Source organism: Pongo abelii, chromosome 14 (genome assembly GCF_028885655.2).
Source record: "Pongo abelii isolate AG06213 chromosome 14, NHGRI_mPonAbe1-v2.0_pri, whole genome shotgun sequence".
NCBI classification, from domain to species: domain Eukaryota; kingdom Metazoa; phylum Chordata; class Mammalia; order Primates; family Hominidae; genus Pongo; species Pongo abelii.
The window spans coordinates 48,752,919-48,777,326 of record NC_071999.2 but is presented as its reverse complement, the minus strand read 5'-3'; the positions used below and the strand labels follow the sequence as shown (position 1 = coordinate 48,777,326).

At 42.3% G+C, this 24,408-nt stretch overlaps 1 protein-coding gene across 10 annotated transcripts in view; it reads left to right on the top strand.

Annotated features, from left to right (window-relative positions):
* The first annotated feature begins 594 nt into the window (after nt 1–594).
* Nucleotides 595–24,408, top strand: part of ENOX1 (ecto-NOX disulfide-thiol exchanger 1) — a 571,794-nt gene continuing 547,980 nt past the window's right edge. Inside the window, exon 1 of one of the 10 annotated variants that reach the window (XM_054528960.2) lies at nt 595–1,299. The gene's annotated coding sequence lies outside the window, so the exon portion shown is untranslated. The remainder of the gene's footprint in view (nt 1,300–24,408) is intronic. The other 9 variants (XM_063714804.1, XM_054528961.2, XM_024230979.3 and 6 more) reach the window with 9 other exon arrangements.

Below are 24,408 nucleotides of genomic sequence, written 5' to 3'. Positions count from 1 at the left end.
TGAATAAAATCCCACTCAGAATTTAAAATAAGCAAGGAAAAGTATACTACTAGGACAATATATCTGTTAAGAGGCAGAGAATGTAAATGTGCTTTAAACATTTATTTCTAAAGTATTACAATGTAGTTGGGATGGAGGGGCGGGGGATGTGGGTGTGTGGGGGGCGGTGGTGGGAGAGGTTCTTGGACGAGCCTGACTTTAAGGAGGCACTGCTTAGATGCCTACACAGCTAAGTTGAATCCTAACAAAGAGGAGGCCGGCACTCTTACCTGGGAAGTGGATAACTTTGAGAAAAAGTAGCCTCCAAGGAGGAAAAAAAGGCAACATGTCACCAGGGGTTAGGATCCCCTCATCCTTACCAACCTGAATGCTGACCGCACCCCGGCCGAGCCACTCTGGGCCGCACACCCCGCATGATCTGCCCAGGCCACGCGGCCCAATTCCACCGTCTACCCCAAGATCACAACCCTGGAACACGCCCGCTCCAGCCTGGAGTCGGCCACGTGCGCCCGTGTTCTACTCTTGGCCCTTCAGCGGGCCCGGCGCCTCCAGGGTCGCCGTAGCAACCGTGCGGTCCCTCTCTCGGTTCCCCCGCTCCCAGTAGAGCAGTCCGGACCGCGGCGGCGGTGGCGGGAGCGAGCGGCCTCGGCCCCTCCCGAGAGGGGGCAGCGCGACCGTGGGCTGCGGGCGCCGCCTCTGCTGCATCGGTGGCTGCGCGCTCCGCTCGGCTCTGCCGGGCTGGGATCCCGAGCCCTAGCGCGCCTCGCTGACTTCCCCTCCTCCTCTGCTGCCGCCCCGTGGGCAGCTTCTCCAAGCGAGACGCGCGTTCGATCCTCCTTCCCCGCGTTTACGGATTTCCGGGGGCGTAGAATTTTGCCTCGGTCCCTACGAGCATCTCTCGGCCTCTCTCCCCCTCCCCTCGCGACTCCCCCACCCCGTGGGCGCGCGCGCACCCATACACTCACACTCGCAGGCGCGCGTGCGCACGCCCGCGCGACTCCAGCCGCGGAGTCTCCAGCGCCCCTCAGCAGATCCCCGCTCTCCCGGGCGCCGCTACTCACACAGGCTTCCAGCCGCCACGGGGCGTCCTCTGTCTGCTGCAGCGGCGGCGGCGGCGGCGGTGGCGGCGGCAGAGGGAACGGCGACTGCAGCCTGGCCGCGTCTACCAGCTCCGTGCCCGGGACAGAGTCCGGGAGAAGCAAAGAAGGAGGAGGACGCCGAGGCTAGGAGGAGCCGCGCCGCGCCCGGCGCCCCACTCCGCGCAGCGGGTTGCCTCCGCTCCCCATACGGCGGCCCCAGGTAAGCAGCTCCGGGGCCCGCAGCATCCCTGGGGCGTCCGGGCTCCGAGCCGGGGTCCTCTGGTCTCGCCCCCGCCAAGGCACCTGGATCTAGACTGAGAGGGGAGTGGGCGAGGGGGGAGGGGAGTGGAGCTAGAGGTGAGGCTGGTAAGGAGGGGTGCGTGGACGCGTGAGGGCTTCGGTGCAGCCCCCACGCCCTTCCCCGCCGTGCCCCGTCTCAAGCTCCCTTACTTTTACGAGCCCGGGGGTGCCCAGCGCCCCAGACAGCTGTTCCCCGCTCTCCCCTACGCCCGCCATCCAGTGTCGGCTCCGGGCTCCGCGCCCGCCGCGCGCCAGTCACCTCCCCTGCACCTTGGACAGCGCACCCCGCACCCGTCTCCCCCGGCGGGCGTCGCCCCCGGGACTCGGTCCTCCCCACACAGTGCTCCCGCTGCCCTCTTCTTTCAGGTTTTCACCCTCCCGCTCTGCATCCCTTCTCCTCCAGCCTTGGCGGACTCCGCTCTGCTGCGGGCCGGAAACTTTCCTCCCCGCCTCGTCTGCGTGGGGTACTATTGTTATTTGTGACTGTTCCCTCTCGCGGGGAGCTCGGACACCTTGGACAGGTCTTCGTCGGCGGGAGCGCGCCCTGCCTGGCCCAGCGCGAGGTAAAGGAGGCACTGGGGCAGCCGGACTCGGCCGCTGCCAGGGTGCAGAGCCCGCGCCTCGGCCGCTGGACGCCGGCCGCCTCCCCGCCTCTTTGGACCCGACACGTGCGAGCCTCCCACGGACGCGGCCCCTCCCAGACCACCCCATGTCCTCCCCGTGCACGGCCACAGCCACCCCATAGGTTGGACACCCGGGGCTCGCGGGTCCTGATTGGCTGAAGGCGTAACCCCGCCCTCTTTCGGAGGGGGGTAGTTCTGGAGTGTTGTGGTTGTCATCCCGCGGCGAGCACATGGGGAAAGTGGGGTCGACAGGTGGGCAAGCCCAGCTCTGTGGAATCTCTGCGTCTCACTGTATAGCCACTGAGCCACGCTTCTTCACCCAGATACACTCCTGCTTCTCTCCTTTTCTCTCCCTCAATCTTTCACTGCTGTAACATTACATGAAAAAAGAAACTGGCTTTGTAATCCTAATTTTGTTAAGATTGCATTTGTTTGGTGGTAGCAATTTTTAAAAGTAGACCCGGGAGAATGCAGGAAATACGTGCGTATGGAGAGCTTCCTGGCCAACTGGGCTGCAGGTTTGAGTCTGGTAGTTTGGAGAAGGTAATGAAGGGTGCTTAAGGGATCTGAAGAGGGTGGAGAAAGTGGGAAGGAAATTGATTCCTGGAGGAGAGACACAGGTGAGCGAGCTTGGAAAGCTGAGCTGGTGGGCCCTCTCGAGAGGTGGGTGCGTGCTGTTGGAGATGGCTCTGTCAAGCAAAGTGGTAATATTAGCTGGTACTTAGCTTATGGTTAACACACTCTGCTTTTGTTTTAGTAGCGTTGCCAGTTTGATAGAGACTTTATATTAATAATGTCTATTCATGTAATGGATATTGCTTATTCCAGTTTCTTGTAATATACAGATTTGAAAGTGATAATGAGTTTGAAAAAGTGAAAGCCCTCTTGGAGGAGATGCATTAAATAGTTAAAGTGCTTTCGGAATATTGTGAGGGAAGACGGATGAGCATTGCATAAAATGCAGATTGTTCTGGCATTATTTAGAGCCTTGAAGAAATATATGTGTACGTATAAATGATACTGATTTCTCTTCATTTCAAAGCATGATTGCCTCTAGCATTTTCCAGCTTTAATTCCTTCAGGCTGTTTTGATGTTGTGTCTGTACATCTAAGAATATTGTAATTCTTATCTTTAGAAGCCTTGTCAATGCAAAACAAACAGCAACTGATGCAAGTTAATGTTGACAACTTTATATTGAGTACACTGTGTGTTATTTTATTTGTAAGCTAGTGAAATATGCAAGAGTAACATAGCATGACTGTTGTTCCCCAGGGACCCATATCAAAACAAAGTGGGGAATCACATGAGGCTATTCCAGGGAGAACAATTCAATTATTTTTAAGATGAATAAAATTTAAGATTCTTGGTTGTAAACAGCAACACTCTTTGAATTATCTTTGTACACATTGGTAGCATATGATAGTAAAACAACATATTAAATGTATTACATGATTCTAAAGTAGATGGTAAAGGCTTCCCATTATTATTATTTTTATATAAGTAGACAGAATTGCTTCTCTGACTGGAGGACCTCCTATTCAAGAAACAGGATTTGATATATGCGACAAATTGGAAATTATTGCTATTGTTAAGAAAATAATTCTGTGTTTTTATTTCTCTAGTTCATACCTTGATTTCCCTAAGGGATTTAGTTTCAAGTTGTGGGCCTATTAAATTTAGATGGGTTTGTATGTAAGAGAATGTATATAATCACATATGCATACATGCAAAATATTTGTATGTATATCAGCACACCGTTGTATATTTATACACATAATTTTAGGGTACATTCAATGTATTTATTCATATATATGTTATTGTCATCCTTAGAATTTTTTCTCATTTCTTTTTGTCCAAAAGGTGGCCCTGTTTTAAACTGTAGAAAGCATTATCACCAGTAGAATTGGCCAATAGATCATGGAAACAGACAATAGTATTTTGTTGCCTGGCAACCACCTACTGTGAATGAAAAACAAAGCAGTGACAGCTGCTTCCACATCCTGATACTCACACTGTAGCTCAGGCATTGCAACCCTCCAAGTGAGACAGATCCACTAAGTTTCATTTGAGTAAGGTGAAGCTGTTTCTTTTTTTTGGATGTTTTTTAAGGAATATTAAATGTTTTATTATAATAAGAATTATTGTGGGATGAAATGAAGCATCTAACTTCAATTGCCCTCTTAAGCCCAATATAAACTGAAAAATGCAAGATTGGGAGGATTGTTTAGACCCTTCTCATTCTTCCCTTTTTAGTCATTAAACATCGTAAGCAAATTTTAAGTGCTGCCAGGTGCTCTTAGGATATTACAAAAACCTGAGTTTTCTATGATACCTAAATAGATGGCAGGATTTTACTGCTAGGAATGAAGTAGAGACTGAGGCTTTAGCCTGACCCTTTAATATTAAGGAACACTGAGGCGTAGTGAGATTATGTGACACAACCCTGGTGACAGACCCAGTCTCAGGATGTCTTCCCCTGGGTCACACTTGACCATTTCCCCCTCATTTCTCTCCTTGATTATTCTTTCTTTGTTTTTTATTTACATAACATTTGCAACCAAGATTTTTATCTTAATAAAAACCTAATATTGTAATTTCTGATATTGTACTTAGAAAATACGATAACATTTGAGAGTAAAAAATCAACATTGACACACTAGGCTAGATTGTGGTCTTAGATGCATTGTGTATAATATATTGTGCCTTCAGTCTCTAAAAGTGCTATGATTCCTGCCTCTTTCCCTAAACTGGGAAGCCCAGTCCCTTGCTTTGGTAGTTGTCTATAGCTTTGGGCAGTCTTTAATAATCCTTATTCTGTGTGAATTTTCAACAGGGATGAGACTCAAGATTGTACCGGTCAGTTTGTATACCTTACGTTATAGCTAATTAATCAATCACTCATTACAATCTCCTATCCTACAAAGCAATGGACATACTGTTGGTGTAGTGATCTGGGCTCTTTAAAGTTCGTGGGGTGCCTGTGTCCCTGCATAATATTTGTTTCAGTCTTTGATCAAAGCCATCTTGCCAAAGGTGTTACCTAATGCCTGTTAGTGGAAGATGAGTCATCTATCTCTGAGAGAGGTGATAGTGCAGATTGTTACTTAATGCTAAAATGATAATGAATGGATTATAGGATGGAAAACTTGGGTCATACATGCATTATTAGTCATTTCTTCTAAACTTAGGAAATATATATTGTGTGTAATACATTTAGAGGTTCCGTGTGCTATTTTAAATAATCTGTATTCCATTGTTTATTATTTATGACAAAAGTAAGCATTTAACTTTAATGTAACTCCTTAAGTAGAAAACCTTGACATTGACTGATTGGAGAAACAATGTAGTGACAGTATTAAGTACCATTAAAGAGTCCTTTTCACCAGAAAAGATGTACTTTAGTAGATTTGTAGAGGGGAATAAATGGATTTACAGCATGTTAAACCTAGTTTTAGAAGCCTGCTATTAACTTGTTCTAGCTAGAAGGATTTTCCAAAAGAATAATAATTTGGCATATTTCAAGTGAACTTCACTTTTAAAAAAAATCTATTTTCCACTGTCTAGATATAATTTGTCTAGGAGAAGTACTTGTTTCAGATCCACTAGGATTAATCTGAATTTCGAGGTTATGTTGCTTAAAAAAATTTCTGAACTATTTCTGTATCCACTTGCATAGTGTGATGTTAAATATTCTTTAGTTCATACATTTAATTTAACCTACTGGAATCTTGAGATTTAATTAACTTCCCTCTCCTATTTTCATGTGCAAGATAATCTGTGTGTATGTGCAAACACACACAATACTTATATTTTTTTCTTTTTGTCACTTTTCATTCCTATGATAGAATATCAGAGGGCCTGATTTGTGTTTCTTTCATACAGTAAAGAGCTTTAAACAAGAGATATTTATGTTTTCAATTTTCTTATGTCAGCTTCTGCTATTATAACCTGTAAACTCCTACCCACCCAAACGGGATGATTGCTAAAAATAAGCAAACAAATAAATATATAAGCAGCATTCTGTTTGCTACCCTCCAGGATAGCCAGGAAGGCATATTTTCTCACTCTTAGGTACACATATACTTCCACATACACACAGAGTTTAAGGTCCTACAGACTCTTATTTAAATAGTGGACAAGGCCGGGCGCAGTGGCTCACGCCTGTAATCCCAGCACTTTGAGAGGTCGAGGCGGGCGGATCACCTGATGTCGGGAGTTCAAGAACAGCCTGACCAACATGGAAAAACCCCATCTCAACTAAAAATACAAAATTAGCCGGGATGGTGGCGCATGCCTGTAATCCCAGCTACTCAGGAGGCTGAGACAGGAGAATCGCTTGAACCCGGGAGGCAGAGGTTGCAGTGAGCCGAGATTGCGCCATTGCACTCCAGCCTGGGCAACAAGGGCGAAACTCCATCTAAAAAAAAAAAATAGTGGACAAAAGTAGTATTTGATTGGGAGAACTGTGTATGGTAGTTTTTCAAGTAAAGATAATGTATTCAGATTTTTAGAAATGTAGCAGCATAGGAAGAATTCATTTGAATTACTCCCTCTGGAAAATTTTCATATTTACACTGTCAACATAACCCCCAGCACTGAGAACAGCGCCCTGTACCTACGACATATAGCCTGGCATATGGCAGACACTAAGTATATATTTTGTGGAATTAATGCATCATCTCTCCCTCTTTGTGTAATGCTGCAAATATTTCAAGCTTCATTTGTGTGGATAGTAAAAGTTTAGAGAATGGAGAAGAAATTACTGTAATTTCTAATTGTTTCTGGCACTGCATATTTTAAGCCAAAATAGCCAACTTAGCCAGCGATATTTTGGAATATATTTCTTGTCAGTATAGAAAGTAATGCCAGGGCTATTTATTTTCCACAAATACAGCCATCCTAAGTATAGAATAGCTCTTTAATAGCCCACAGCAGCATAACAAAGGTTATGGCCGCAAGTCCAAAGGAATAGTTTGTTTAGTTGGTGCTGGAGGGTGAAGTTTGCTAGCCCCAATGTAATTATCCAGACTGGAATGTGACCAAGGTGCTGTGTTAACATCTCTAACAGTGGGAGAAAAGCCACAGGTGAGGGCTGTAATGACTTCAGTGGCCGAAGCCTTTGCTCTGGTCTCATTTGCAAGAGAGCACCTTGAGCATCTCAAAAGCCCCAGAAGCTACTGTGGATGGAAGGGATAGAGCTCAGAGTTACCATCTGGATCCCAAGTACCACATTTCTAGTCATTGGAAGAAGTCATAATTCCAGGTGTTTGTGCCATTGACATAAAACTTTCTTCTTTATCCTGTTGAATCTTTGTGAGGGAGGAGGTAGTGTCCCTGAAGACAACCCTGACAGAATCACAGGATAGGTAGTCTTTCATACCTCCAGTTCCTTTTACAGTGAGTGCCCTTTACCTTTTTACCACTGCCCAGGTGTTTATCTCCTTTGTAGGGTTTTATTCACATCTGTGTATCAGCACATCTTTGTTAAAGAGTAAAAGCTGATAAAAGGTTAAAGTACTTTTCTGGAGGGATTCCTGAGTGTCTTGCATATATTAGGTGCTCAATATGTATTTGCTTAGTTTTAATAGTGGAATTGTACCTACTATTTTAACACATAGGGAAGGTTTTTTTTTTTTGTCCAGGGAACCTTTCAATACCATTTAAATAATATACTATGTATTTCTTTGGGGATTATTTCTTTAATAAACATTTGTTGGGCATTTACTGCATAAATGGTACTGTATTTGGCTTTGGGGATCATACAGATTTTTTTTTTCTTTTCTTTTGAGACAGAGTCTCGCTCTGTTGCCCAGGCTGGAGTGCAGTGGCGCCATCTCGGCTCACTGCAAGCTCTGCCTCCTGGGTTCACGCCATTCTCCTGCCTCAGCCTCCCAAGTAGCTGGGGCTACAGGCGCTTGCCACCATGTCCAGATAATTTTTTGTATTTTCTTTTTAGTAGAGACGGGGTTTCACTGTGTTGGCCAGGATGGTCTTGATCTCCTGACCTCGTGATCTGCCCACCTCGGCCTCCCAAAATGCTGGGATTACAGGTGTGAGCCACCGCACCCGGCCTCATGCAGTTTCTTAAGGCACAGTTGCTGCTCATGGAAGAGAGCATGCTGCTTGCAGGGAAGTGCACAGATTCAATGTGTTCTGGCAAGTGGACTGTGCATGGAGGTTGGTATGGAGAGCAGGGCAGAAGACACAGACCATGGAGGACCTGGTAGAGTCCACCAAAGATTTTGGACTTAATAATGTTGTCAGTGTTTTTCAAATCTGTCTGTTCATAGGAATCCCACGATGGGTTTGTCGCAATACTGATTTCCAGATCCCACCCAAGACCCACTGAATGGACATCTTCAGGGATGTGGCCTGGTGCAGCAGACATAGTTTGCTACTCATGCCCTGACACTCCCTGCTTCAGGATGCAGTTCTGCAAGTACCTCCTATTCCCCACCCGGGGTTTCTTTCTCGTGTGCGGGGAAGCTTAGTAGTGCAGCACAGTTAATGGCCTCAGGAATAGACCTCAGCCAGTGACATGAGAGAGTTGGGTAATATGCTAGCATCCTTAGTTACCCACAGTCATAGCCAGCTAGACAACCTGTGCTTTAAAAATGGCTGTCTCCCTTCTCCATTCCTCTACCAGTACTTCCTAGGATCCCTCCCCAAATAAATAACTTGCACTTAAATTCTGTCACAAGGTTGGCTTCTTCAACATAAGATATGGAGAATCTGCTTTTTTTTTTTTTTTTTTTTTTTTTTAAATAACGAGGCAAGTTTGGGAGACCTGGCCTCAGGTGATAGAGACCTACTGATGAGGGCATTGCTCCTTAGATTTGCAGCTTAGAAAGATGATTCTGGCAGATGTGTGGGAAATGGATTGATGGAGGAGGAGTTGGGGACATGGAGACCAGCTAGGAAGTGGCACTGCTCAGACAATCATGAGTACCTAAGCTAAGGTGTAACTGTTGGGATGGAGATACGGAAAGGATTTGAGATGGATTCTCTAAAACAGTCAGCATGATATAGAGGCCTGCGCCATGTGGTCACTTACCTGCCATTCCCCAGATGAGTGTTAGCCCTCCGTCTCGTCCTGTTGCCCTGCCCTGCCCTGCCCATTGGACTTGGAACCCCTGAAAGGGCTGGGAATCCTCTGTCTTGCCTATAATCTATAATCTTTTTTTTTTCTTTTTTTTTTTCTTTTATTGTAATTATTATTATTATTATTATTATTATTATACTTTAGGTTTTATGGTACATGTGCCCAATGTGCAGTAAGTTACATATGTATACATGTGCCATGCTGGTGCACTGCACCCACCAACTCGTCATCTAGCATTAGGTATATCTCCCAATGTTATCCCTCCCCCCTCCCCCCAACCCACAATAGTCCCTGAAGTGTGATGTTCCCAGTCAAGTAGTACATGTCTGAGCATAAATGAAGGAAAGATAAATTGAAGAATATGAATAATTCACTATCAGATCATTAAAGGAAGAAAGTTATATTTTATGGGAAGGATTTGTGGAGTTGTAGAGAAGGAGAGCTGAAGAGAGATCTGTGGTGCATCATTTTGTGATGAATAGTGATTTTTTCCCCCCTTGCTCTTGGCGAAGAGGTGGTTTTCATCCACCATCAGTTTCTGGAAGACCTAGTATGACTCTGTGCATTTGTATCTGTTGTTTTCCCTGATGCTTTGATAGCCTATATTTTAGCTAAGTGAATGAGTAGTAGCTGGGGGTGGGATTGTTTTTTTTCCTCTTGTTCTGTCAATGCCAAGCTTTTGACTGCAGTTTTTCCTGCCAGTTCTTAGGCCACTAGCTCCCAAAGGGGATAAAGGGGTAAAGAGAGTGAGAGAAAGAAAACATAAATCTGTAAAGAGAGCTGTTTTGAATTGAATGCTTAATTATGAAATGAAGAGGTTGAAGCTTGTTAGAAGATATGAAATAAGATAAGGCAGGCTTCTAATTGTCCCACGTAGGAATACTAATATTCTGGCTCTCTCTATAGTTAGAAATACAAAGGCTGAATAATCAAACAATAGTAACCCGACATCATCCCCATATTTTTGCAAAAGTGTTATTGAGTCAATGACAAAGAAAAGACCAAATTATAAGAAGTGGTGGAGTGGGTCAGCAAAGAGTTTACTGGGCTTTGCTTAACAGTGAGAACAAAAGAGTGCTGACAGTAGAAATACTGAGCATGTGAGTGTAAGGGGCCCCGGACACACAGTAGAAAAGAAGCCTTGTTAATTGTGGATATTATGTACATACTTATGCTATTTTTTATTAAACATTTTATTTTGGGATAATTGTAGATTCACATGTTATTTTGAGAAATCATACAGACTTTGGGAGGCCAAGGGGGTGGATCACTTGAGGTCAGGAGTTCGAGACCAGCCTGACCAACATGGTGAAATCCCGCCTCTACTAAAAATACAAAAAAAAAAAAAAAAAAAATTAGCCAGGCATAGTGGTGGGCGCCTGTAACCCCAGCTACTTGGGAGGCTGAGGCAAGAGAATCGCTTGAACCCGGGAGGCGGAGGTTGCAGTGAGCCGAGATCATGCCATTGCACTCCAGCCTGGGCAACAGAGTGAGACTCTGTCTCAAAAAAAAAAAAAGAAAATAAATAATACAGAGAGATCCTGTGTACCCTTTGCCCAGCTCCCACAAAGATGACTTCTTATAAAACTATAGTGTACAGTTTTATTAGGATATTGACATTGATATAATCCATCAATCTTATTCAGATTTCCTCAGTTTTACTTGTACAACTATGTGTGTGTATGTATGTGTGCACATATGTATTTACTTTTATGGACTATTTATGATATTTTTCATTTTAAAAGTCAGCCTTTTTTAGTGTAGAATGTTTCTTAAGAATTTTTTTCACCTGTTTGGACTAGTCCTGACTTAATTGTAACTGAAGAAAGTGTAACAGAGAATAAATTCCCCAACCCCCTTCCAATGTGGGTCCTGCATAGCAGCATCAGGGGCCATTTGAATGTGGCAGGAAGGTCAGTCAGCTATTCCAGAAGGTAGAACTTCTGGTTTATTTATTCCCTTGTTACCATTGTATGGCAATAAGCAAACCTTTTTAAAGTATGCCTATTGTAAAAGGAGCTTCTTATTCAAGCTCACTGGAACTCCTCTTCCTTTCACCAGCATTTCTATCCTTCTCTCTGGTGTTGGGTACAGCATTCCTTGCTCTTCCTTCCTCCTCTCTGTATATGAGGGGGCTCACCCCTGCAGGCTGCTTTCTCAGATTTCTGAGTCAGCTGGCTTGCTGTGTTTTACCCTTGGGAGGCACTGGTGGGAGACCGCATGGAAAAGGGTGATGCAGGATTTTTTTTTTTTTTTTTTCCCTAGCTGTGGGTAGCATCCCTGGCAATGGGAATTCACATCTGTAGCACAGCTTGTGCTCAACAGACCTTCTCTGGTTCTAGCTGCTTACTAGTGACTTTGTCCCACAGACTCCAGCAATACTACTTCCTGCTATAGTCCAGGGGAGGTAGTGCTTCCTGTTCATGCTAATCTCTAGATTACCTCACTATCTGGTGGTAGGCTGTCTGCACCTCCATCACCTGAGTAGTCAATTCTCCGCAGTTAATTTCCTCAGTGGAAAATCTTGACAATATTTCTATTTTCTAAATTAGACATTCCCCAGTTCCTCAAAGCATGGTAATGTTATAAATCTGGTGAGATTTTTTGTCTTCTGACATTGTAGCTTCTTCCACTCCAAAAAATCTTACTAGTTCCAGGTGGGGTGGACGTTACCTGCATTTATAACTTCACCCCTGCCACCAGGAATCTCTGTCCCTTTGCTGATTCTTCATTCCTTCCTCGTCTGTGGTTTCTAAGCACCTCTTTTTCATACATGTTTGTCAACTTGGCAATCTCACTCCAATGTCTTTGTTATTCTGTCCTTCAAACCCTCATTTGCTAACACTCCCTATCTTATTTTCTACCAGCAGTTCTTACTGACCTCATCTCTTATGTATTATACCCTTAACATACTAACATATTGGTCTTATGATTCATTCCTAAATGTACGTTGGCTTTCAGTTCATACCTCTGCTCCATAGAGTTTGGTTTGGCTGGCACTTTACTGCATGAAAATACTTTTTATATTATTATCAGCCTCCTCCACCTTATTGCCTCTGGAAGTATATGTGGTTATATCATAAAAACAATGTCAAGAACATTAATAAGAATGCTTGGTTAAGAAAAAACAGGCCTCAAGTAGCATCTTCAAACAAGGCAAATTAAGAAGGTCTGTCAATGGAGCAAAGCTGGGGGCCACCATAGTGGTCACACACACTGCCTTAAGGAAGGAGGCACAAAAGAGCAACTTGGATTCCTTAGGGGTGGCAGTGGGGCATTGTGGTGACTCTTCAGGCTCCCTGTCTCTGTTGGAAAGAGGTTTTATTGGTTGCAGCCATGTAGGCCCCCCAGCAGCTTCATTCTTTCTCCAGGGGCCCCAAGCCAAGCAGAGAGAGCAGGAAGCTGGAGCCTCAATTAAGAACAAGGTTTAGCGCTATCTCTAACTAAGATATTCAAAAGGGCACATCAACCACCCAATCGTGGGCTCTCCATCCTCAGATGCTAGGAGCAGTTTAGGCATTGTAGCACACATAGGAATAGTCTTAAAATTAGTAACCATGCAGATCACCACCAGGTCTACTGACCTGAGGCCTGGGAAAACTCAAAGCTTTGGCAGAAGAAAACTTAAGTATTGAAAAATCACCTGTGGGCTAGGTGAGGTGACTCACACCTGTAATTCCAGCACTTTGTGAGACCAAGGTGGGAGGATCACTTGAGACTAAGAGTTCGAGACCAGACTGGGCAACAAAGTGAGACCCTGTCTCTACAAAATTAAAAATATTAGGGATGCACACCTGTAGTCACAAGCTACTCAGGAGGCTGAGGTGGGAGGATTGTTTGAACACAGAGGAGTTTGAGATTATAGTGAGCTATGATCATGCCATTGTACTCCAGCCTAGGTGAAAGAGCATGGGAGACTTTGTCTCTAAAAAAAGAAAAGAGGCTGGGCACGGTGACTCAGGCCTGTAATCCTAGCACTTTGGGAGGCCGAGGTTGGTGGATCACTTGAGGTCAGGAGTTTAAGACCAGCCTGGCCAACATAGTGAAACCCCGTCTCCACTAAAAATACAAAAATTAGCTGGGCATGATGGCAGGCACCTGTAGTCCCAGGTACTTAGGAGGCCGAACAGGAGAATTGCTTGAACCTGTGGAGCAGACGTTGCGGGGAGCCGAGATCACGCCATTGCACTCCAGTCTGGGTGACAAGAGCGAAACTCCATCTCAAAAAAAAAAAAAAAAAAAGAAAAGAAAAGAAAGATCACTTGTGGCTTGTGGTGTGGATGGTAAATGTGTTCAGGTTTTGATGTTTTGTTGCCCTTGCAGTGAGAGCAGGGCTGGGGGATGTGTTGTGGGCTGGTGCACACAGTTATGAATAGATGGATTTTTTTGGAACCTGTCTGTAAGGCCATCCCTTGCCTCTGCTCTCCATAATGATCAGAAGTGGTGAGTGCTGGGCAGGAGGATTGTGGATTAGGCGGCTCTGAGTGAACTGACAATGGAAAAGAAATAAGCTTATTTTAAATGGGCATAAGCTTTGAAGGCAAGTAATTAAGACACACTTCAGCCTCATGGACAAATTAGGGTTCTAGTTAATACAAGTGCAAGATTGGAAAAAATCAATCACGTGCACACCTATAATCACTGAAGAGCAGTTTGTTTAGTAACAAAACACCAATTATGCCTGCCTTTATGTGAGTTTGTCTTCCATTTTCCTTTTTCTTTATCTCTCAGAACCGACTAAGTCCAGGGCCCTTATTTTCTGGTAGTACTCTATACACCCTTTTTCAAGAAAGTCATGCCTATGTGAAAGTAGCTAACAGTTTCTCCTGACATTTTTCTGAATTCTAGTCTTTTATCCATTTCAGTTGTATCTTTCTGCAGAGATGTACACAATGTTTCTTTCCTTATTACTTGGTAATGTGCTGTGGCATGAAGAGAGAGTTTTTAAGTGGAATTTTCTTGGGCATTAGAGACTTGATTCTATCAAGCATCACAAAGCAGGTGCTGTAGAAGTTAGAGAAGCTGTTTTCTGTGCTTGGTGGATGTACTCTATATTGAGTTGATTCTAAGAAGTTTCTGAGTTTTCTCATCTGGTTATTATGAATTTTAGAATAACTGTAACATTTTAATTTTCATATGATATTGCGATTATAGGCCTTTAATCATTTTGTAGAGATTTAATGTTTTTGGAGAAAAGCATGCTAGATATTCATTGTGCGTGCCTAATGAATAGGTATTTGTTGTGCCAAGTTCACATGAGATGCTGGGAACATAGTGGTGAACAAAATAAGCAGCATTCCTGTCTTGGGAGTCTACAGTTTACTGGAAAATACATCAAACCAATAAACAGAACAGTAATTATGTAATTGGATCTTATGATAAGTACTTTGAAAAAACCGGGTTTCTCTGAAAGGGCATAATGAGGGTGAAGTGGTCAGAGGAGGCTTATATGGAAGAGTAATTTATAAATTCATACCTGAAGGGTGGATGGGGTTATCCAGGTGAGAGTCCCAAGTATGAAGTCCAGATGTGTGAAAGCTTGGCTTTTAGAAACCAGAAGGAGGCCAGTGTGGCTGGAGAGTATAGAGAGAAAGGTGAACGGTGGCGGGAACAAGGCTGCTGAGGTGGAGGTTAGGACCCAATTATGCCGGACCTAGTAAACCATGCTGGGGACTTTGGATTTTCTCCTATGTGCAATGGAGAGCCACTGAAGTGTTTTTGCTTTTGCTTTTGTCTGCCATTTAAAAAAAAAATGAGGTGAAATTCACATGACACAAAATGAACCATTTTAAAGTGAACAATTCAGTGGCATTTAGTATATTCACGATATTGTGCAGCCACCAAAAGGAAATCCTATACTCCTTAAGCTGCCATTGAAGGGTTTTAAGGGAAGTGATGTGGTCTGATTTGTAATACATAAAACCCTTCTGGCAAGTTTCTGGAGGAGAGATTGGAGAGGGCAAGACTAGAAACAAGAGAACTAATTTGGAAATTATTTTCAAGTGAGGAATAGATGGTGGTGGATTCCTGGACAAGGGACAAGAACAGTGACCATAAATGTAGAGAAGAGTAGAATGATCCAGGATAGAGTTATAGAATCAGGTTTGATTATCTGTAAGTGACAAAATGCCCTTGTAATGATCTACATCATTGTTTCCCAAAGGGCGATCCGTACACTATTCAGATCTATCTAGGTTGTTTTTAAAATTACAGCTAGCAGCCCATTTCAAGCTACTGATGCAGAACGCTGAAGATAGTCCATAAAGGATTCTTGTTGGAACTGAAGTTTGAGAACCACTCAGTATTGTCTTCTTTCCTTCTTTTTTTTTTAAGACAGAGTCTTGCTGTGTCGCCCAGGCTGGGGTGTGGTGGCACGGTCTCAGCACACTGCAACCTCTGCCTTCCAGATTCATGTGATTCTCCTGCCTCAGCCTCCCGAGTAGCTGGGATTACAGGCATGCACCACCACGCCAAGCTAATTCTTTGTATTTTAGTGGAGACAGGGTTTCACCATGTTGGCCAGGCTGGTCTCAAACTCCTGACCTCAGGTGATCCACCTGCCTCGGCCTCCCAAAGTGCTGGGATCTTCTTTCCCATTTTTATGCTCTGTAGGATTGAAGGCTGCCAACAGTCCATTTAGGTGGGAGGGAATTACAATCAGACACAGAATAGACAAATGGATAACCTAGTGCATGCTTGTAATTTTGAGTGGGAGGAATGCTTTTTGGGGATGCATCTTTAACTTGATCCCAAAGCCAGCATGTAGTATAGACAATTTGATACTTGGTGTTTATTTTAGATTATTTTCTTTGAGTACCGTGACTTTCTCCGAACAAAATAGTGTCTAACTGTGAATAATGCCAGTATCATGAAATACAATGTAAGTAGTGTAGTAATTTATTGTAAAAGCAACAAATAACTGCTAGAAATTAACTTTGGAACTGATGGAAATTATCCTACTATCTTTGCAGTTACTTTATATCTATAAGATTCCTTTTACTTTAAAGAGATATTACACCAATGCTGTAATCCCAGCACTTTGGGAGGCCGAGGCGGGCGGATCATGGGGTCTGAAGATCGAGACCATCCTGGCTAACACGGTGAAACCCCATCTCTACTAAAAATACAAAAAAAAAAAAAAAAAAAAAATTAGCCGGGCATGGTGGCAGATGTGCCTGTATTCCCAGCTACTCGGGAGGCTGAGGCAGGAGAATGGCGTGAACCCGGAAGGCGGAGCTTGCAGTAAGCTGAGATGGCGCCACTGCACTCCAGCCTGGGCGACAGAGCGAGACTCCGTCTCGGAAAAAAAAAAAAAAAAAAAAGAGATATCACACCAATGAACTGATTTTAGAAGCCAGAGTTTCTGAGAACTTTTTGGGAAGATTCTACAGACTCTGGTAAAAAATCACCAGTAAACAAATAGAGATTTTTATCTTTGACTTCTGTTTGTCTTTGGTAGATATTTCTTTTGTTGTTGTTGTTGTTGTTGTTGTTGCTTTCAAATGTTTTAATTTAGAAAAATGAAAAGGTGGAAATCTCTTGCCATTATCAATCCTTTAAAGATTGCTAAATTTATCAAATTCAAAATGGCCTAGGAGAGTGCCTTATGTGTAGTTGGCTCTCACAGTTGTCAGTTGATGTCTAGTCTCCTTGATGCTTACTTAGTGGATATTTCTAAACCCAGCGTTACCTCTTAGACCTGTCACTTCCAGCCTGAATCTACAGCACTCAATGTCTCTAACCCATGTTTTTCAAGTCTTTCAAAGAATCTCTCTTTACAAAATGTATGTAATGTACTTAATTAATTAAGTTATAACTATAGAACTGAAAGAGGTCACAGAGAACATCTAGTCTTCTAATTTCCTTGAAATTATTACCTTTGGAGAGCCTGGAGTGACTAGAATAAGGCTCCTTTACTGAGGGGTAGGTTAGGTCCTTGGGGGTTTATCCCACACAAAAAAAGGGGTGGATACCTAGCGACAGTCAGTGAGGTACCACCTGTCTAATATGATAGCGCTCAGAACCCCTTTGCAGCTTTTACGTGGCCTCAAAGGTTTCTGCTCTTTCTGGAGGCAGCTGTGTCATTGCTCTGCCTATGCCTCTGCCCTCCCGCCTTGGATTCTCTCTTTTTGGGATAAGAAGTGTTCAGCTTCTGTAGGATCTTTCATTTTGATTAATGTTATTTCCACCCTTCTAGAAAGACACTTAGGTATCGCTGGCTGTGTTTCTTTTTCAGAGTGTATAAATTCAGATCTGAAAGGGGTTTCATTGCTTCATCATGGAATTTTATAATGAAATAATAATTTGAGTGCCTGGCTAGTTTTCTTGATTTTTTTTTCTCCTGGAACACTTAAGTTTGGAGAGGGATACGAAGCAAAGCCATCCATTTATTTCACACTAGAGACAGACAGAATCAGTAAATAGCCAGTTTTTAGAAGCTTATTTTTCTCCCACAAAAATGCATGTTGTTGCACCCGGGTAAACACTGTAGAAGAATACAAAAAGAAAGTAAAATTACTCAGAATTCCTACTAGAGATAACCATTGTTGACATATCCAGGCATATCTCTTGAGTCTGTGTGTGTGTGTGTGTGTGTGTGTGTGTGTACACATACGTATACTATATGCAGATAAAGTAAATAAATGAGATTTTTGTTGTGTGTACTATTATATAATCCATTTTTTGATAATAACATGTAATGGGCCTCTCTCCATGTCAATAAATAATTTTTTTAATGACTTGAATACTTTTATTGGATGCTTTTCATTGTAATACATTTCCCAGGGCAAACTAGCATAAATGGAACATACTGAAAAATCCAGTGGGTAGGGGATTCAGGCATGATTTAATCAGGATATAGGATTTCTTTCTTTATAATTGTCTATTTCTTACTCTTTTTCATGCTCCTAATGGTAGCAAAATTTCTGCATCTCTAGGAACACATTAACTTTCCAGAGAAAAAGAGCTTCTCTTCTTTTACTCCTTCTGCTTGCACCATTGTAGGTCATGTGACCAGGGGGAATGTCATTTTCTCATTGTCTCAGATCTGTGTAGAAGCATATGCTAACTTCGTCCAAACTTCATGAATTGGAAACTAAGAGTTTTGTTAGAGAAGAAGCGGAAATGCCTCGCTGACTAGGCAGCTAATGATGTTTATTAGAGTTTACTCTAGATTTACTCATAGACATTTGTTTCCAATTTTTCATTCTAAAATTCATTGCTGCTCTAAGCATACTTGCATGTATACTATTTTACACTTGGGCAATTATCTCATTTGGGTAAATTCTTATTAGAGAAATTGCTGGATCAAAAGATACGCCCCTTTTGCATTTTACATAAGCCATCTAAGCCATGAAACTACACTATTGCCAGTTAGGCATTGATATCCCTCAACTGCCTGTTGTGAGCTTTTTTTTTTAGTCTCTGAACCTTTAAGTGGAGGCTTCAGAATTAAAGTAGAATTTCAGGTGTCACAATTTCTCTGAGCATGACAAATTGGAAGTGACATCATTTGAGGTTAATCAAAGCTCCTGTGGTTTTTAAGTGTTTCACGAGGAAGGCAAAGAGAAAGGGATGGAGAGGAATGTATTCTACCAGCTGTAAGCCTAGTGCTTGGTGGGTGAAGGCCTAGAGATAGACTATTTGGGAGCCCCTGAGTGGCCACATGTATCTTGCTGTCAGCACATGCTTGCTCTGCAGTCAGTCTGTTACTATCTACTTCCCCATTCCAATATAGGATGTAAAGACCAGTGAAGCATAATTGAAAGTGCTTGGAGCTAATGGCCATCTATGCACTTACTCTCTGCTCTCAACTGTAGTTTTTCTGAAATTCTTGCAGTTGAATTTAGTAAAAAAAAAAATTAACTTAGAAATCAGTGAGTTCTGGGGTGGCAACACTTAGTGTGCCTTGGTCATCCTTTTGAGGAAGTGAATGGGGAAGCTCATTAGGGAGGCACACTTGCAGGGACCCAGTGGCAGAGGGGTGCTATTTGCTATAGTAGCCTTTATTAATGTGAAGGAGAAGGGCATTTAGAAACCTAGCAGAAGATTCAGTGTTACGGGTAATGTCTTTTGAGCATCTTCAGACACAGTTGCATATGTCATCCTATTCAATCCTCATGGCAACGTTTTTAATGACAATAAGAGGAAGCCAAAATATAGATTAAGTAACTTGCCCACTGTGATAGAAGGAAGAGTTCTGAACATCTTCCTTCACCACGTTGTTCACCATGTTGCTTCTTCTCTCCCCAAATAGAAATTAACTAATAGCAATTTGTTTATTTTATTTTCACAGATACTAGAAAATAAGCAATACAGTGTTAAGTATTGAAATTGAGATATGGCATTGGAGAGATTCACCTAATAATTGTAAATGATAAGTGACTGAAAGTGTAAATGGCCCAAGTGAGGTTTGTGACCTAGGCAGACAACGAGGAAATTGGATTGACAATGACAAAGTGAACAGGTTTACTTGTGAAAAATGACTGCTAGTTGGGAGTATTCATGAGCATGAGAAACATGGAAAGAGGCCAAGTGGTAAAAATAGATGAGATAAAGTAATATGGTGTATGTATGTTTTAAAGCTATAAATATGCTAAAGAAATGTTAGTACTTATTATTGTCAAATTAAATATTTATTTATGTTTTAAGAGACAGTATCTTGCTTTGTTACCCAGTCTGGAGTGCAGTGGCACAATCATAGCTCACTGTAACCTCGAACTCCTGGGCTCAAGTGATCTCCATCTCAGCTACCCAAGTAGCTAAGACTGCAAGGCATGTGCCACCATGCCTGGGTAGTTTTTAAATTTTTTTTGTTTTGTTTTGTTTTGTTTTGTTGCAGAGACAGGATCTCACTATGTTGCCCAGGCTGGTCTTAAACTCCTGGCCTCAAGTGATCCTCCTGACTCAGCCTCTCAAAATGCTGGGATTATAGACATGAGCCAACACACTCAGCCTAGAAATGTTTATTATGGAAGCATACGTTCATTACAGAAAATTTGATTGGTGGAGATTTGGAGATGTCTCAACTTGTCTGCTATGTTTATTTGGGTTCAGAATGCTAGAAGGATATAAAACAATTAGTAATCAAAAGAGGAAAAGCACAACATAAATGAAAGCAAAACTTTATCAGAGTGAAAATATATGTATGTAAGAAGGAAAATGTTAGGTTGTAGAGTACTTAGTGGGGAAAAATATGGCTTAAGCTCACTGGAATAGAGTTATGTAATACAGAACCAGTTCATTTGACATTTAGAATATGGAACAGTTCTTTGTGGGCATCCACTAATAGAAGCCCCCCTTCCCCCCGACTCTCTTAGTCTCTTTCCCTCCTCCTCATCTCTAATTGATGAGTGCCAGGTGGAGCTGGAGGGCACTGATAGATTGAGTGGTCCTAGTGAGTCTGGTATTGCATCTGGCATCCAGTGTATTGCTCTCCTCAGGCTCCTGCCGGCTGCAATGCACTGCCCATGTTTGTGGTGTCTGCCAGTGGACAACTGATTAAGAGCCACGGGGGAGAGTAGAGGGCTTTGGCAAGTGCCCAGCTGTGTATGACAGACCCTGCTCACTGTAAGTGCTTTGGTGGGAGCTGAGTGCATTATTTCCCACTGATGCGCTAATGAACCCATTACAGAATATCTGCTGTACTGTCTCCTTAGTCACCTTTATTGGAAATTGACTTCATTGCCCAATTGCACTGATTGTTAGAAACTTTCTTTTAAAGCACAGTCTAAACTTTTCCCTCCTTGGCGTGAGGCAATTGCTGCCTGCCTTATTTGGCAGTTGCTGGGAGTAGCTGTGAACACTGGTGATATTGTTGGCTGAGGAGTAAAACAGAAGCTGCATAAAGTTTGGCTCCCTGCATACTTCAGGGCACAGGTTCTGATCCCAAGGTTAAAAACAACACAGAAACAGTAACTAAAAATGTCATTGAGCAGTGCATACTTGAATGGCCTTCAGTGCCCAATGGGGACATCTGTGTTTCAGTGTTGAAGATGCCACTGCAAACTTCCAATGCTCCAAATTTTTGCTTCTGTCTCTTTAGACTGAAAATCTTAGTGTGAAATATTTAGTGCCCTAGGAAAGCTAAATTAATGGTGAGTCAGAGTAATTAAGGCAAAGTAAATAATCTCCAAGGTTCTCATTCCCCGTGAAACTAATTTCATATCTTATCCTTCATGTGTTAAAAATAGTTCTCTGCTAATTCAAGATGCCTGTGCTCTGTGTTGGTGAAGTGCACTTCACTTCTATTGAAAGGATGCAGATTAGAGAGTTATTTTCAATTGGGCAATTTTTTTTTTTTAAGAGAGACATTCATTTTGGCACCATGAGTGCGTGAATCTCTTTGGGTGAGCTGAGAGTTGGATACAGCTGCAGCCGGGCAGATGATGGGCCAACTAGCTTATGATAACTTGCAGCTGGGATATCCTTTTCATCCTTTTAGTGAGAATTCTCAATTCCCATTCTTCTGTTCCATGATAAAATTAGTTTAATTTTTTTGGATGGTTTTTGACTGTCCGTAGCTTGACCTTGTCTGTGTCTACAAATTTAGAAACCAAGTCTGTTTTACTCTTCTGAGCAATGGGAACATTGGGACTTGAATATAATTTTAATTATTTGTCACCTTAAAATAATCATGAAATACAAGCTCATAACCGTTCCCTGTATGCATTTTTAGACTTCAGTGCTCCAAAGTTTACCTTTCTACAGTTGAGCTATAGCAGTGCACTACCCCATTGTCCCGGGGGCTGGGACGATTGTGGTGCTTTGGCTTGAGTGCATGGCTAGGATACTGTGCTTCCTCAAGTGAATGAACTGTGTTAGGATTTATTGTTACAGCAGTAGCCTTAATCAAATAAGATAATTCTTTCTCTCTCTGTGACAAGAAAGTGTTTTGGTTAGAAAGAACGTAGATCTTTGGAGGAAAATGTTTAACATACAGTCCGCAGTTACCTACAGTTGAAATATGAGATCATTATCATTGCTCCTGTGCACCTTCAGGATCCCTCAGTTACCTTTTTTTTTCTTTGAAGGGTTGCCTCAGTCCTTTAGTGAATTAGGGACCTGTTTTTCCAGAGAAATGCAATTTTGCTTTTAGAATGTTTTGAGGTGGCAACACGGGAGTGGAATATGCAGTGTCCAGTACATATCACAGAGTAGAATCTGTATCTAGCCACATGTCCAAGCAGAAAAATGCAGCTAATCAATGGAAGGAGAAGCACATATAAAATGGCTAATGATTCTTTTGTCTTGTAGAGGTTTAGTTTTAGTGTCATAAGAACACTTTTTGGACAATGAAGTCTCTCCTCTTGCTAAAATTTAAATTTCTTTTTATGAGAAGAAAGATACTGAAATTGAGTATAGGCAGACTGTATGTGAAGACATCATACTCTATTCATATGTTATGACTTTTTAACATTACTATCTTTATTATAATCATTACCTAATGATGTGAAAAGCATCATTGCATCTTTGGATCACTGTGATTTCTGAATGAACTGGGTAATGATTATTTTCCGAGTTATAAAGGTGATGAAATTGAAAGTTGGTGAAGTCAATTTGTCATTCATTCCTTCATTGATTCATTGTTTATTTCATAAGTGTTTACTGAGTGCTTCCTAATGTTACTGCAGCTCTGAATATACAAAGATGACATGTCCCTGCCCTGGAGGAGCACTTTTTACTCGAGGAATGGATAGCTATAGATAACTAACAGTGTGTGATCAGCATTAGGAAGCAAATAATTACCAAGCATTAGAGGGGTGCACAGCAGGGTGTCAGATTAATTCTGACAAGGGAGTTGGGGTGCCGTTCATAGACAAGGGAATTAAGCTAGGCTCCAAGGGCTCTCCGGGTGGAGAAGGTCATTCAAAGCAGAGACACAGAGACACAGAAGAACACAGTATGTCCAGGGAGCATAGTGTTAAGTGGGTGGGATGTTGAGAACATGTGGAGAGTACAGGACGATGAGGCTTGGAAAGGTCACGTCGGTTGTAAATGACAGAGTTGGGAAGGTACAGGGTTTTCTGCTTCCCAGTTTGATGTTTTTCCTTTAGACTAGGTTCTTTGTTATTTAGTTTTTTCCCCCTAAATACATCATTAGCACCCTCTATATATGCCATGTTGAGGAATATGACAACTAGGAGTTTCACTTGACAAGGTTATCCATTTAAGCTAGAGGTGTAGCTTGCATTTGGTCCATGTACAAATCGGTGCGTGTTCCTATGGATCAGTTAAGGTGACGTGAGTGGGGGCTAAGGCCCAGACATTCTCATTTAAGTGTTCTACCAGTGAAGCAAATGTCATTTTAATCAACCCCAAGTTGCAAGCACTCTTACCTCATGACCTTAGCCCTAGTTTAGAGGGCTCACAGATTATGTATATTTGGCACTTGCAAATATAAAAGCTTTAGTAATTATTTTGAAGGAGACGGTGTTTTTTAAGCTGTTTCTTCTGATTGAAAAGTAACTTTTTTGTTCACAGACATGAGGAAATGTTAGAAATAATTGAAAACAACTTGAAGGAGGATAAAGTGAAGGTAAGGCATATTAGCTGTTAGCTGATATTATTGCTTGAAATCAGGCATTTTTGTTAGATTTTGTACACTGTATGTGGTGTAAAGAACAAACCTTTCCATTTTTTTTTCTGAGAGCCATGATGTTATCTTAGTAATTGAAAATAATCTTCTAAAGTTGCTCTTTAACTAGATTTACACAATCCCCTTTCAAATCAGCTGTTATCTGCGCTTACATTTCACAGTAAATGTTGCTGTCTGCACAGCCCCGGCTAACAAGAAGATCAAGTGTAACTCTTTTCATGATTTGAAATAAAGTGTTTCCATCGTAATTATCCTGGCTCCTGGTTGTGCTGTTACAAGTGGGCTCATTTCTTAGCTGCCTTTGTGAGGATGTTTCATTGTGGAATATAAGGCCCTCTGTTCAAGCAGAGTTTTCTTTCACAAACATCTTAAGGATTTATCTAACTCTCCAATCATTTTAATTTTTTGTTAGAATATGTTTTTGTAGATGTTTCAGGGTTGTGACTGCAATTAAGACAAGGTAGACTTTGCCTCTGAAGTGTCAGTCAGCTATACTGGGTGACACTTAAGAGGCACTGTATCCCCTGTTTAAATCTTCACTGACCTCGTTTTGGCAAAATTAGAATAAACAGGACGCCTATTAAGCCGCAGTAGGTGGGTTTTAAATAGGTGTTTTATGTCGGTGGTAAGAGGTAAACATTAAACTGTGCTACCTGGGAATGTTGTGAAAAGCTGTGGAATCTCCTTTGGGATTCTTCAGGAATCAG